Source organism: Sus scrofa, chromosome 5 (genome assembly GCF_000003025.6).
Source record: "Sus scrofa isolate TJ Tabasco breed Duroc chromosome 5, Sscrofa11.1, whole genome shotgun sequence".
NCBI lineage: Eukaryota > Metazoa > Chordata > Mammalia > Artiodactyla > Suidae > Sus > Sus scrofa.
In genome coordinates this window covers 48,138,033-48,153,164 of record NC_010447.5, presented here as the reverse complement: position 1 = coordinate 48,153,164, position 15,132 = coordinate 48,138,033, and the positions used below count along the sequence as shown (strand labels likewise).

Sequence of the window (15,132 nt, the reverse complement as noted above, 5' to 3'; positions counted from 1 at the left end):
CAACTAGGAACAATCTGTACCACCTTCCCACAGTTCCTTGCTACTGTCAAGGGCCCAGAAACCAAGCACTGGCTATTAGCCCTGCCCATTGCCTCCATCTCTCTGGAATCACAGTCAGCACCCTATCAAGTGGACACAGCCTGAACATACTGAGGAAAGAGACAGCAAGCATCCAAACCTTCATGCCAAAAATAAATAGTAAACCCTCACAAAATAGCCAGGGGCACTCTAACATATAAATAGCACTCAAAGACTACAGTAGTTGGTTTCCCTAAACTTATAAAATAAGAATATAAGAAAAATGAAGAAGCTCAGGAACCATTCCCAGTTAAAATAAAAGGAGAATTCGCCTGAAGGAAAAAACAATGAAATAGACTTCTGCAGTCTAAAATACAATGAGTTCACAAAGGAGATAGTGAAAATACTGAAGGAATTAAGGGAGGATATGAAAAAGTAATGAAGACTGCTTTAGAAAGGACTAGAAAATATAAGGGGGAACATAGAAAAATTAGAAATTCATTTGCAGACACACAAACTGAGTTAAAGGCACTAAAGAGCAGAATGTATAATGCAGAGGAACAAATTAGTGACCTGGAAGATAGAATAATGGAAATCACCTAATCATAGAAAAATGAAAATCACCCAATCAGGACAGCAGACAGAAAACCAAATAAAAAAACCATGAGAGCAATATAAGACATCTATGGGATAATAAGAAGTGGGCCAATCCACACACAGAGGGATTCCAGAAGAAGAAAAATAAAAGGGGATTGAAAATATATTTGAAGAAATTATATCTGAAAACTTTCCAAATCTAAAGGAAACAGATATCAAGATACAGGAAGAACAGAAGGCCCCAAAAATGTTGAACCCAAACAGGCCCACACCAAGACATATTACAATAAAAATGGCAAAAGTTAAAGAGAGGATTCTAAAGGCAACAAAAGAAAAACAAAGCACTGATTATAAGGGAACCCTCCTAAGGCTATCAACTGACTTCTCTACAGAAATACTACAAGCCAGAAGAGAGTGAGACATAATCAAAGTTCTAAAAAGAAAAATTTGCAGCCTAGAATACTCTACCCAGCAAAAATATCATTTAAAATAGAAGGGGAAATAAAGAATTTCTCCAACAAACAGCAATACTAAACCCATTCTAAAAGAAATACTGAAAGAGCACTTCTAAATAAAAAAAGTAACAAAAAAAAAAGGATGGAGGAAATCACAATTGGAGAGTAGTCACTTAAATAAGCTAGTATACAGAACTAAAAGAAAAAAAAACTATTATAAAAGCAATGATAAACACAAAGAACAGCAAAATGATAAACCTTAAGATGTTAAAGAAAAAAAGGACCTCAAAATCACAAAATGTGGGGAAGGAAAATCAGTAAATCCAGACTCTTTTTCTAGAATGTGTTTGAGCCTCTATGACTATCAAGCTAAAGCAAGCAGATATAGGAAGGGGTTAACATACTTGAAAAACACAGCAACCTCAAATCAAAACCAAACAATACATTCACAAAAACTAAAAAGAAGAGGACACAAGCATAAAATGAAAGGAAATCATCCAACCAAAAAAAGAAAGGAACAAAGGAAAAACACAGAATCAACTGAAAAACAAGGTTAAAATGGCAATAAACACATATGTATCAATAATTACCTTAAATGTCAATGGACTGAATGCTCCAATCAAAAGGCATAGAGCAGCAGATTGGATAAAAAACAAGAGCCTACAATATGTTGCCTACCACAGACTCACCCTAGGGCAAAGGACACATATAGATTGAAATTGAAGGGATGGGAAAAGATATTTCATGCCAAAGGACAAGACAGGAAAGCAGAAGTTACAATACTCATACCAGAAAAAATAGAATTTAAAATGAAGGCCATAAAGAAGTACAATGAGGGACACTATTTCATGATAAAAGGATCCATTCAAGAAGAGGATCTTGACAACTGTCAACATAAATGCCCCTAATATAGGAGCACCCAGATGCAAATAACAAATACTAACAGACATAAAAGGAGAAATTGATGGGAGTACAATAATAGTAGGAGAATTTAACACCCCACTCACATCAATGGACAGATCCTCTTGACAGAAAATCAGTAAGGTAACAGAATTCCTAAATGACACAATAGAAAAGTTAGACTTAATTGATATTTTTCAGGAAATTACATCCAAAAAAATCAGAATACACATTCTAGTCAAGTACACACAGAACACTCTCAAGGACTGACCAAACACTGTGGCAAAAACTAACCTCAACAAATTGAAGAATATAAAAATTATGTCAATAATTTATCAGACAATAAATATTTGACATAATTTTTATACTCTTAAATATCTTCTCTGACCACAATAGCATGAAACTAGAAATCAACCACAGGAAAAGAAATAAGAAAAAACTGACTACATGGAGACTAAACAACTAGTTCTAAAAAACCAATGGGCCAATGAGAAAAGGGAGATTAAAAAATACCTCAAGACAAATGATAATGAAAACATAGCCATTCAAAATTTATGGGATGCCACAAAAGCAATGCTTAGAAAGGGAAGTTTATGGCAATATAGGCCTATCTCAAATCGACAACTTAACTTACCTCATAAAAGAATCAGAAAAAGAAGAACAAACAAAACCTAAAGTCAGAAGAAAGAGGGAAACCATAAAGATCAGAGAGGAAATCAATAAAATAGAGATTCAAAAAAAAAATAATAGAAAAAAAAAATCAATAAAACCAAGAGCTGGTTCTTTGAAAGGTTAAACCAAATTGACAAACCTCTGGCCAGACTCACAAAAGAGAGGAGAGATAAAAACCAAATAAACAAAATAAGAAATGAAAAAAGAGAAATCACAACAGATACTGCAGAAATACAGAAAACTATAAAAGAATACTATGAACAATTATATGCCAACAAATTCAACAATCTAGAAGAAATGGACATCTTTATAGAGACATATAGCCTGCCAAAACTGAATCAAGAAGAAATAGGTCAACTGATCACTAGAAATGACTGATCACTAGAAATGAAATTGAATGTGTAATAAAAACACTTCCTACAAACAAAAGCCCAGGACCAGATGGCTTCACACATGAATTCTACCATACATACAAGGAGGAACTTGTACCCATCCTTCTTAAACTTTTCCAAAAGGTCAAAGAAGGAACACTCCCAATGACAGTCGATAAAGTCACCATCACCCTAATACCAAAATCAGACAAAGATACTACCAAAAAAGAATATTACAGGCCAATATCTTTTATGAATATAGACACAAAAATTCTCAACAAAATTTTAGCCAACTGAATCCAACAACATATAAAAAAGAATCATATGCCATGACCAAGTGGGATCCATCCCGAGTTCACAGATGGTTCAACACACACAAATCAATGTCATATACCACATTAATAAAAGTAAAAAACAACATAATCATCTCGATAAATGCAGAAAAAGCATTTGACAAAATCCAACATCCATTCATGATAAAACTATTACCAAAGTGGTATAGAGGGAATGTAACTTAACATAAAGCCATTTATGACAAACCCACAGCCAATATAATACTCAATGGAGAGAAGCTGAAAGCCTTCCACTAAAATTTGGAACAAGACAAGGATGCCCACGCTCACTACTTTTATTCAACATAGTATTGAAAGTCCTAGCCACAGTAATCAGACAAACAGAAGAAATGAAAGGTATCCCAACTGGAAGACAAGAGGTAAAATTGTCACTCTATTCACATGACATGATACTGTATATAGAAAATCCTAAGGACTCCACACAAAAACTACTTGAACAGATCATTGATTCAGCAAAGTATTAGGACACAAAATTAACATTCAGAAAATAGCTGCATTTCTGTATACTAACAATGAAATATTAGAAAAGGAATATAAAATTACAATACTTTTAAAATTGTACCCCCCCAAAATTAAATACCTACAAATAAACCTGACCAAGGAGGGGAAAGACTTATATGCTGAAAACTATAAAACACTAATCAAGGGAATTAAAAAATATTCAAAGAAATGGAAAGATATTCCATGCCCCTGGATTGGAAGAATTAATATCTTTTAAATGGCCATGCTACCCAAAGCAATCTACAGATTCAATGTGATCCCTATCAAATTACCCATATAACATTTTCCACAGAACTAGAGCAAACAATCCAAAAATTTATATGGAACCACAAAAGACCCAGAATTGCCAAAGCAATCCTGAGGAACAAAAACTAAGCAGGAGGCATAACTTTCCCAGACTTCAGACAATATTACAAAGCCACAGTCATCAAGGCAGTGTGGTACTGATACGAAAACAGACATACAGACCAATGGAATAGAAAACCCAGAAATAAACCCAGACACCTATGGTCAATTAATTTTCAACAAAGGAGGCACGAATATAAAATGGAAAAAAGAGAGTTTTTTTAGCAAATGGTGCTGGGAAAACTGGACAGTGGCATGTAAATCAATGAAACAAGAACACACCCTCACACCATGTACAACAGTCAGAATGGCCATCATCAGTATGTCTACAAATAACAAATGCTGGAGAGGATGCGTAGAAAAGGGAACCCTCCTGCACTCTTGGTGGGAATGTAAACTGGTACAACCACTATGGAAAACAACATGGAGGTACCTCAGAAAACTAAATACAGAACTACCATATGACCCAGCAATCCCACTCTTGGGCATATATCTGGACAAAACTTTCCTTGAAAAAGACACACGCACCTGCATGTCAAGATATGGAAAACAACGCACCTGCATGTTCATTGCAGCACTATTCACAATAGTCAAGATATGGAAACAACCCAGATGTTCATCGACAGATGATTGGATTCGGAAGATGTGGTATATATACACAATGGAATACTACTCAGCCATAAAAAAGAACAAAATAATGTCATTTGCAGCCACATGGATGGAAGTAGAGACTCTCATACTGAGTGAAGTAAGTCAGAAAAAAGACGAATACCATATGATATCACATATCTGGAATCTAATATAAGGCACAAATGAACCTTTCCACAGAAAAGCAACTCATGGACATGGAGAACAGACTTGTGTTTGCCAAGTTGGAGGGGGAGGGAGTGGGATGGATTGGGAATTTGGGGTTAATAGATGCAATCTGTTGCCTGTGGACTGGACAAACAAAGAGATCCTGCTGTATAGCACTGGGAACTACATCTAGTCTTTTATAATGGAGTGTGATAACATGAGATAAAATAATGTATATATATGTATGTGTAGCTGGATCACCTTGCTGTACAGTAGATAACTGACAGAACACTATAAACCAGCTATAACGGAAAAAAATAAAATCATCATTAAAAAAAAGATACCTCACCCTTATGTTCATTGCAGACTATTTTATTATTTATATTTTTTAAATATTTATTTCCCCAATACAATTTTTTTTCTACTGTATAGCATGATGACCCAGTTACACATATGTGTACACATTTTATTTTCTCACATTATCATGCTCCATCATAAGTGACTAGACATAGTTCCCATTGCTACACAGCAGGGTCTCACTGCTAATCCATTCCAAAGGCAATAGTTTGTATCTATTAACCCCAAGCTCCCCAACCACCCCACTCCTACCCCCTACCCCTTGGCAACCACAAGTCAATTCTGCAAGTCCATGATCTTTTCTGTGGAAAGGCTCATTTGTGCCTTATATTAGATTCCAGATATAAGAGATATCATATGGTTTTAGTCTTTCTCTTTCTGACTTACTTCACTCAGTATGAGAGTCTCTACTTCCATCCATGTGGCTGCAAATGACATTATTTTGTTCTTTTTTATGGCTGAGTAGTATTCCATTGTGTATATATACCACATCTTCCGAATCCAATCATCTGTCGATGAACATCTGGGTTGTTTCCATATCTTGACTATTGTGAATAGTGCTGCAATGAACATGCAGGTGCGTGTGTCTTTTTCAAGGAAAGTTTTGTCCAGATATATGCCCAAGAGTGGGATTGCTGGGTCATATGGTAGTTCTGTATTTAGTTTTCTGAGGTACCTCCATGTTGTTTTCCATAGTGGTTGTACCAGTTTACATTCCCACCAAGAGTGCAGGAGGGTTCCCTTTTCTCCACAGCCCCTCCAGCACTTGTTATTTGTGGACTTATTAATGATGGCCATTCTGACTGGTGTGAGGTGGTATCTCATGGTCGTTTTGATTTGCATTTCTCTTATAATCAGTGGTGTTGAGCATTTTTTCATGTGTTTGTTGGCCATCTGTATATCTTCCTTGGAAAAATATCTATTCAGGTCTTTCACACATTTTTCAATTGGGTTGTTGGCGTTTTTGCTGTTGAGTTGTATAAGTTGCTTATATATTCTAGACATTAAGTCCTTGTCAGTTGCATCATTTGAAACTATTCTCCCTTACTGTAAGTTTTCTTTTTGGTTTCCTTTGCTGTGCAAAAGCTTTTCAGTTTGATGAGGTTCCATGGGTTTATTTTTGCTCTGATTTCTATTGCTTTGGGAGACTGACCTGAGAAAATATTCATAAGGTTGATATAAGAGAATGTTTTGCCTATGTTTTCTTCTAGGAGTTTGATGGTGTCTTGTCTTATATTTAAGTCTTTCAGCCATTTGGAGTTTATTTTTGTGCATGGTGTGAGGGTGTGTTCTAATTTCATTGCTTTGCATGCAGCTGTCCAGGTTTCCCAGCACCACTTGATGAAAAGACTGTTTTTTTCCCATTTTATGTTCTTGCCTCCTTTGTCAAAGATTAATTGACCATAGGTGTCTGGGTTTATTTCCGAGTTCTCTATTCTGTTTCATTGGTCTGTCTGTCTATTTTGATACCAGTACCACACTGCCTTGATGACTGTGGCTTTGTAGTATTTCTTGAAGTCTGGGAGAGTTATGCCTCCTGCTTTGTTTTTGTTTCTCAGAATTGCTTTGGCAAATTCTGGGTCTTCTGTGGTTCCATATAAATTTTTGGATTGTTTGTTCTAGTTCTGTGAAAAATGGTATGGGTAATTTGATAGGGATTGCATTAAATCTATAGATTGCTTTTGGTAGTATAGCCATTTTTACAATATTGATTTTCCCAATCCAGGAACATGGAATATCTTTCCATTTCTTTACATCATCTTTGGTTTCTTTGATTAAAGTTTTATAGTTCTCAGTATATAAGTCCTTTACCTCCTTGGTCAGCTGTATTCCCAGGTATTTGATTTTTGGGGGCATTGCAGCACTATTCACAATAGCCAAGACATGGAAACAACCTAAATGTCCATTGACAGATAATTGGATCAAGAAGATGTGGTATATATACACAATGGAATACTACTCAGCCATAAAAAGATAAAAATAATGCCATTTGCAGCAACATGGATGAAACTAGAGACTCTCATAAGTGAAGTAAGTCATTAAGATAAAGACAAATACCATATGATATCATTTATATCTGTTATCTAATATATGGCACAAACGAACCTATTTACAGAAAAGAAACAAACTCATGGACATAGAGAACAGACTTGCGTTTGCCAAGGGGTGGAGGAGGAAATGGATGGGCTGGGAGTTTGGGGATAGTAGATGCAAACTATTGCATTTGGAGTGATAAGCAATGAGATCCCTCTGTACAGGACAGACAACCATATCTAATCACTTGTGATGGAACATGATGGAGGATAATATGAAAAAAAAAAGAATGTATATAAATGTATAACTGGGTCACTTTGCTGTACAGCAGAAATTGACAGAACATTGTAAATCAGCTATAACAGAAAAAATTTTTAATAGAATTTTAATTCATGCCATTTTCATTATTGTCGAAATTTCATTAACACATTTATGAAGAAATGTTTTTCTTTCATGTCCGTGGTGATGACAAATATGAACATTTTCTAAAGTATCAGGTGTTCATGGTGTAGCAAGGCAATAAGGCAATTGCCTGATGAGAAAAATCCAGCATTCATTTACAGTTTAGTGTGGTGGGTCTGGACTATGGAAATGCCACTGCTGCCTATTCTTAATGGCTGTTGAAAATAGCTTCTCCCAGTCTTTCTCCTATTATCCTCAGACCTGGAAATCTGGCACACAGAGTTATAGCTCAGGCATCCAGGTTTCCTTAGCTACATATCAGTGAAAGAACAGGATGCCTGCTCTTGGAGGTGACCTGGAACACTAGGCATGAGGGGGAATGTGTTCTTACCTCACCCAGAGGGGCTGTTGCCTTAAAAGGAATTCAGCCCATGATCTTACTGCTTTCATGCCCTGGCAAGGGCCTAACAAGCTTTTGTAAGTTTTATGGGATCTTATCTGTTTGGTAACCCAGTTGAATCACACTGAAAATTTATTTTCAAAAATTTTATCTTACATGAATTAGCCTATAAACAAAAGGCTTTTGAGATTATTTTCCTAAGTAAATTCTTTCTATATTACACATTAGGTTAATGAGTGTAGTGGTCATTTTAATGACATGTGTGGGGTTATTCTTTATCCTTCCTATAATAGACATTGCATTTACTGATTTCTCACTTACTTTAACAAATATGTATTGGGTGCTGTGCTAAGTGTTGGGGAGTCTAAGAAGGAACTCATCCACCTCTTTCTAGGACCTCATATTCTATGCTGTCCATATTGTGGGACCTACCCACATGTGGCTATTTAAATTTAAAAATTTTAACTAATTTAAAATTAAGTTGGAGTTCCCATTGTGGCTCAGAGGGTTAAGAACCCAACATTTGTGTTTGTGAGGATGTGGGTTCAATCCCTGCCCTCGCTCAGTGGGTTAAGGATGCGGTGTTGCCATAAGATCTGGTGTAGGTCAGAGATGCAGCTCGGATCTGGCATTGCTGTGTCTGTGGGACAGTCTGGCAGCTGCAGCTCCAATTCAACCCTAGCAGGAAACTCCCATATGCTGCAGGTGTAGCCCTAAAAAATAAAATAAAAATAAAAATTAAGTCAAATTAAAACTTCAGTTTATCAAACTGCACTTCATGTACTATTAAGTAGTACACTTCAAGTAACAGCACTTCAAGTACTATTCTTAATGGCTGTTGAAAATAGCTTCCCCCAGTCTTTCTCCTAAAAAAGTCACACATAGCTGGTGGCTATCATATTGGACAGCACACATTTCTATCCTTGTATAAAGTTCCATTAGACAATGCTAGTAAGGACACTAAAATAATATTAAAACTTAATAAAAATGTTTCTAAACTTATCATATTGGATCCATTCTTCAAAACATTTTGATGATTCTCCGCTAGTAATTATAGAAACAATTCTGTAAGGAAGCTTAAAGAGAGATTTAGGAAGAGGGTGATGATTAACACATGTCATTGTTTAAGCAATTGATCTTCAAACTTTTTATAAATGTACACTACTACGTTTGAGCAAACAATTTTTGTACCAAAATTGTACCCCAAAGGTTTTTGAGCAGAAGTCCCAATATAGGCATTTGTATTTATAAAATAATTCATATATACTGCTCTCAGCTAGTATTTCAAAACACAGTATATAATTAGGGCTTATTAACAATATAAATTCATATTTCAAATGATCTTTCTCATGATTTTGAATTTCAGGGGCTAATTTTTTGTCATACATAATTAAATCATCATTGTAATTTTACCGTGTAGCTAAAAAAGAGCTTTCTTCTAGGATTAGAAGTGTCTATCCTGCAAATTTCTTGTCAGTTGCATTTGCATATTATCTTCTACCCACCATTTGTTTGTGGCCTCTTTTGAAGTCCTATTTTTTTAAAGTAAGCTTAGTTCATGCTAAATAATGTAATTTGCAATTTCAATTGAATAGGCACACATCAGGTGCAACATTTTACAATATGCCTTGATGGAAGAGCCAGGGCGTGCACTGTGTGAATTCCACTTTTACTCTGGCTGTCTCACACCAGACTGACCTAATAAGGATGGAGAGAGGGTATGACCATCAACATTTAGTAAATAATAATAAAAAAACCTCATTTCCTTTTTTGGATAAATACAAAAATAAATACTAGCTCTAACGTTTTCCTTCCTCCCCCAAATCATCTCATGGGAGTGTAAAACCCTGCTTTGGAGGCTACTCACTTCAACTGTGGTAGAATGTCATCAATTCTGCCATGGAATTTATGGATGATATTCTGTTGGCATTGGCCTTATCTAAAATTACATTTAGGTTTAATGTGATTTATTCCCCCCAAATTTATATGATACCAAAAGGTTTTTTTAACACAAAAAAAAGCACGTGTGGGATCCTGGATACTTGGGTTACAGATTTGGCTATTAGCTTCCTTTTGACCAGGGTAACTTAGGAAGGATAAACCCCAGTAGGATGATCTCCATTCTCCATAAGGGCAAACGTAGGCTCAGGAAAGTTTAAGCTATTTGTCCAAGTTTTTCTAGTTAGTTAGTGGCAGATCAGCATGTAAATTCAGTTCTAGATAATCTAAAGCTTCTTCTTTTGAAATAAGGGTAGTTATTTAAAAAACAAACAAACCCGTTTTTAAGTGGGACTAACACTACTTACCATGTAAATTTTTATAAGGACTAAATTAGATGGTATATTAGTTACTGAGGGCTGCCTTCAAAAAGCACCACAAACTAGGTGGCTCCAAACAGCAGTTCAGTCTTACAATCTAGAGGCTAGACCAAAAATCAAGGTGTCAGCAGGGCTGGTTCCTTCTGAGGGTTCTGGGAGACAGTCTGTTTGTTCTCTGCCTCTCTTGGCTTCTGGTGACAGCCAGCAATCCTTAGTGTTTTCACCTGATAGACACATCCCTTCAATCTCTGCCTGTGTCTTCACATCAGGGTCTTTCTGCATCGCTGTGTTATTTTCTCCTATTCTATACAAACACTGGTCATAGTGGATTATGGCCCACCCTACTCCAGTAACTAATGACATGTGCAACAACCCTTTTTCCAAAGATGGTCACATTCTGAGGTCCTGGGGTTAGGACTTAAGCTTATTTTTTGAAGATCCCAATTTAACTCCTCTCAAATGGTGTATGTAAAACCCCTTCCACTACAGCTGGTGCATGGTGAGTTTTCAGTGTATATAAGTTTCCTTTGCCCTTTACTAGAGTGAACATCTGAAGATCAATAATTTTATCTTATTCCTCTTAATGGTCTCAATACCTTACACACACATACATTGTAGATGTTTATTAATGTTTCTGATAAATAGTGAGCCCCAAACAAGGAGACATGGTGTGGATGGTGTGTGGTGACAGACCTATCCCAGTCCAATAAGAGTAGGCCAGGTATTTGTAGACAGTATGTGGCAAGTAAAGTTCAGTGTTTCTAAAGGGTTCTGAAGCCATCCTCGCCTTTACTTCCTCTCAGCTCCCTCTGATTCCTTCCAGTTCTCTCCAGATGTTCTCATCTCTCATTTGCCCCTCATTTGTCATCTGATTGTTTTATCTTCCCTGATTCATCTTGGTTTATAGGATCTAATCCACTGTGCTTTTTGACAGCAGCCCTGCTTTCCTGGGACTGCTAATTCCCCTCCTGTTCCTAGGATCTTTTATTTAAAATTGTGATTTTCTCAGAGCCCCTTAGCGGAGCAACTGGGTTAAGACTGCTGATGTCTACTGCCCATTGTGTGTTAACCCACCCAAAGTCCTGGTTCCTTAATACTCCCTGACTTTGATGTTTTCTTTTTTCCTTTTTTTTTTTTTTTTTGCTTTTTAGGGCTGCACCTGTGGCATATGGAAGTCCCCAGGCTAGCTACAGCCGCTGGTCTACACTCAGCCAAGTCTGCAATCTACACTGCAGCTCACCACAATGCCAGATTCTTAACCTACTGAACAAGGCCAGGGATCAAATCCACATCCTCATGGATACTAGTCAGGTTTGTTACAGCTGAGCCATGACGGAAACTCTCTACCCTGGCTTTGATTATTATAGGAGGAAAAAGTAGACTGAAAATATGCAGCAAAGAAACATATTTCAAAGAAACGTCACCATAAGCAAATCCTCTAAGTTTTTATACTCTAAAACACTGTATATTTTAATACAGACTGAAGTCAGTGATAAGTTAGAAGTAAAGAACAGTCTACATTCAATTCTATCACTTTCATTATTTTCAGTTATAAATAACCACCAAAGCTAAACTGGTAGATAGTATCTTACAATGAATAGATAAATATTGCCTGTAATTAGCAAAACTAATAATCCACTGGCTATATTTACATATAAATGGAGAATACTTACAAATGATTAGATTATATAGGTAAATTTCTCATTATAATTTTTATATTCCACATTTGCCTAAGACATTGCTTTTCTATCAGTGGAACTAATTAAATCCTTAGTTTGTGAAACTCCAAATGAAAAGAATTATTGAATTACTCACTTTCATTTAAAAGAAATAATGACAATGAATACAAAATTCAATTGGAAAAGGATACTCTAAATATACAAAAAATCAACTAGTTAGAACAATGGTTTTCCAACGTAAGTCTGTTTATTTGTGCATTATATTATCATGAATTTTATAAAACATTTTTTAAACTCTAAAAATCCCTTCATCAGTGTGTATGTGCCTCCTCTTTTCCATGGACTCAACTATCCCATAAACTAGGTTCTTATCCTAATTTGGTCACAAATTTGCAGGAAGGAACAGATCTTGACAAGTCACTGGGTCTTTCAAGACCCTCTCTTTGCTTGCCTATCTAATTAGAGCATTGGAATATATTATTTTTCAGGTCTCTTCCAGCTCTATAATTTTCAGATTCTATGAATAGAGAAGTAGTTTTGAACTATGCTATTCATCTTTTTACAAAAAAAGTTATTTTTAAGTTATCTGAAGCTTACATGTTTTTAATTAGCCAAGAATCAAGTATTTATTTAAGAATAAGAGAAAACCCAAACCACAAGTCGACTCTATAAATAATAATTATAACAGAGAAGCGCACTGGGCACAGACTCATGATAAGGTTTCTACATGGTACCTGTATAAATCACACACTGATTTCTTAACTAAATGAGGTCCTTTAGGCTATGCTGTGGTTTTCAATAATATGAGAGCAAACTACATAGTGAATTGCCACAGTTGATTCTCCATAAGCAGTCATTTTGCATATACACAAGCTGTCTATTTAAAGACAAAAATCTGTTCACTAAAGTTACCTTCACAAATGTCAGCAAATGTGTAAGTTTTAGCAATGCTTATGGTATACCAGATTGATTATTTTTTTCTAAAAAAAAGACACTTTAAAATTGCACTTAATTTTGAACCCAATGCAAATTTACAAGGCAATGTATGAGACTGAGCATACCTTTTCCATGCTGATTGCATCAGGTGTTTTAGGCAAAGCAGCAAAAGGGGTCATTAGCTCCTAAAGGAGCAATTAGGTAAAAATGCTGTAATTTACTAAATGTATAATGTATGATGCTTCTGGAAGGGTTTCAGTGCATGTGAAACAGATCAAAATAATAACAGATTAAAGGGGCACTAACACAATTCAACTAACCTCCCTCCCTCCATTCTATCTTTCTTTCCTTCCTTCCTTCCTTTCTTCCTTCCTTCCTTCCTTTCTTTCTTCCTTCCTTCCTTTCTCTCTCTCTCTCTTTCTTTCTTTCTTTTTCTTATCTTCCATTGCATCATATATATCTAAAGTTCATTTTCTACAGGCTGTTATACTGGCCAATCTAGAGATTATATATTGCTTCAAAATATATTTTTTTGGCTGATGAAAATATAAGATAACATGATTTTCAAGTTTTTATCTGAATTCCTGTATCTTTTTTTTTTCCTCTAAGGCAGCCTTTTCAATGCAATAATTCTAATTTGCTTAACTCTTTGTACATCAAAAATACTTCTATCATCTGATGAGCATGGACAGTACTTCAAAGTTACGAGCAATCCCACCAAGCCAGAAGGACAGCATTCCAGACTCTGGAAACCTCCTTCTAGGGGGACTTAAAAGTCTGCGCAAGCCATTAAGAATCAAGGAGATGACATATAATGGAAAATTGATGGTAACACAGCAGTCATTTTAGTATATTGGCTTTGAGAAGAAGAAAATCATTAGAAATTAAGAAAGAAATAACTAGATGTTATTCTCAAGAAAGCACCTGGGGAGAGGGAGATAATGCACATGAAAGAGATGGCAGATGTGTGAAAGAGCCAGCTGTGGCAGAGCTGGGGCAATAGTTCAGCAAAAGAGGCTTGACAGCCTTGATGATGGGCTTCTCTTCCTTTGGGAGAAAATATGAAAAGGGGAGAAAGAAGGGATAAGAAACTGCTACGTGTTGGGCTGGACACCCTGCAGAAATTTGGTCATTATAAGCCCCCAGAGACACATGGTAGTCCTCATTTTACAGATGCCTTCAACAAGTTATCTGTTTCTTTTATGCCTAGATAAGTAATTTATCTAGTTATACTGCATTCTGCTACTAAGTGACACATACAGACTTTTAGGCCCCAAATCCGTGTTCATTCCTTATTTTACCACACTGCCTCCAAGAGAAAAATCCTGAGGAGTCAGTGTACAGACACTGCAATACTGTATGATGTCACTTATATGTGGAATCTAAAAAATAATACAAATGAACCTATATGCAAAACAGAAACCATCTCACAAATATAGAAAGCAAACTAGTGATTACCAAACAGAAGAGGGAAGTGGGGAGGGGCAAATTAGCGCTAGGGGACAAGAGGTACAAACTACTATATATAAAATAGATGAGGTACAAACTACTATATATAAAATAGATAAGGGAATTATAGTCATTATCTTGTAATAAGATTTAATGGAATATATATACTATAAAAATACTGAATCATTATGTTGTTCACCTGAAACTAATATATTATAAACCAACTCTGCTTCAATTAAAAAAATTTTTAATTAAAAAAAAGAAAAGGAGGAGGATTGACAGTGGATTACTTTTATCCCAGCATTAAGAGGACACCAGAGTTCCCACTGTGGTGAAGCAGAAAAGAATCAGACTAGTATCCATGAGGATGCAGATTTGATCCCTGGCCTCTCTCAGTGGGTCGGGATCTGGCATTGCTATAAGCTGTAGTGTAGGTCAAAGATGAGGCTTGAATCCCACGTTGACGTGGCTGTGGCACAGGACAGCAGCTGTAGCTCCAATTTGACCCCTAGCCTGAGAACTTCCATATGTTGTGGGTGTGACCCTAAAA

General features: G+C 36.0%; 1 protein-coding gene across 16 annotated transcripts in view; it reads right to left on the bottom strand.

The window, feature by feature from the left end:
- LMNTD1 (lamin tail domain containing 1) overlaps window positions 1-15,132 on the bottom strand; it is a 557,729-nt gene that overhangs the window by 246,737 nt on the left and 295,860 nt on the right. The window lies entirely within an intron of this gene.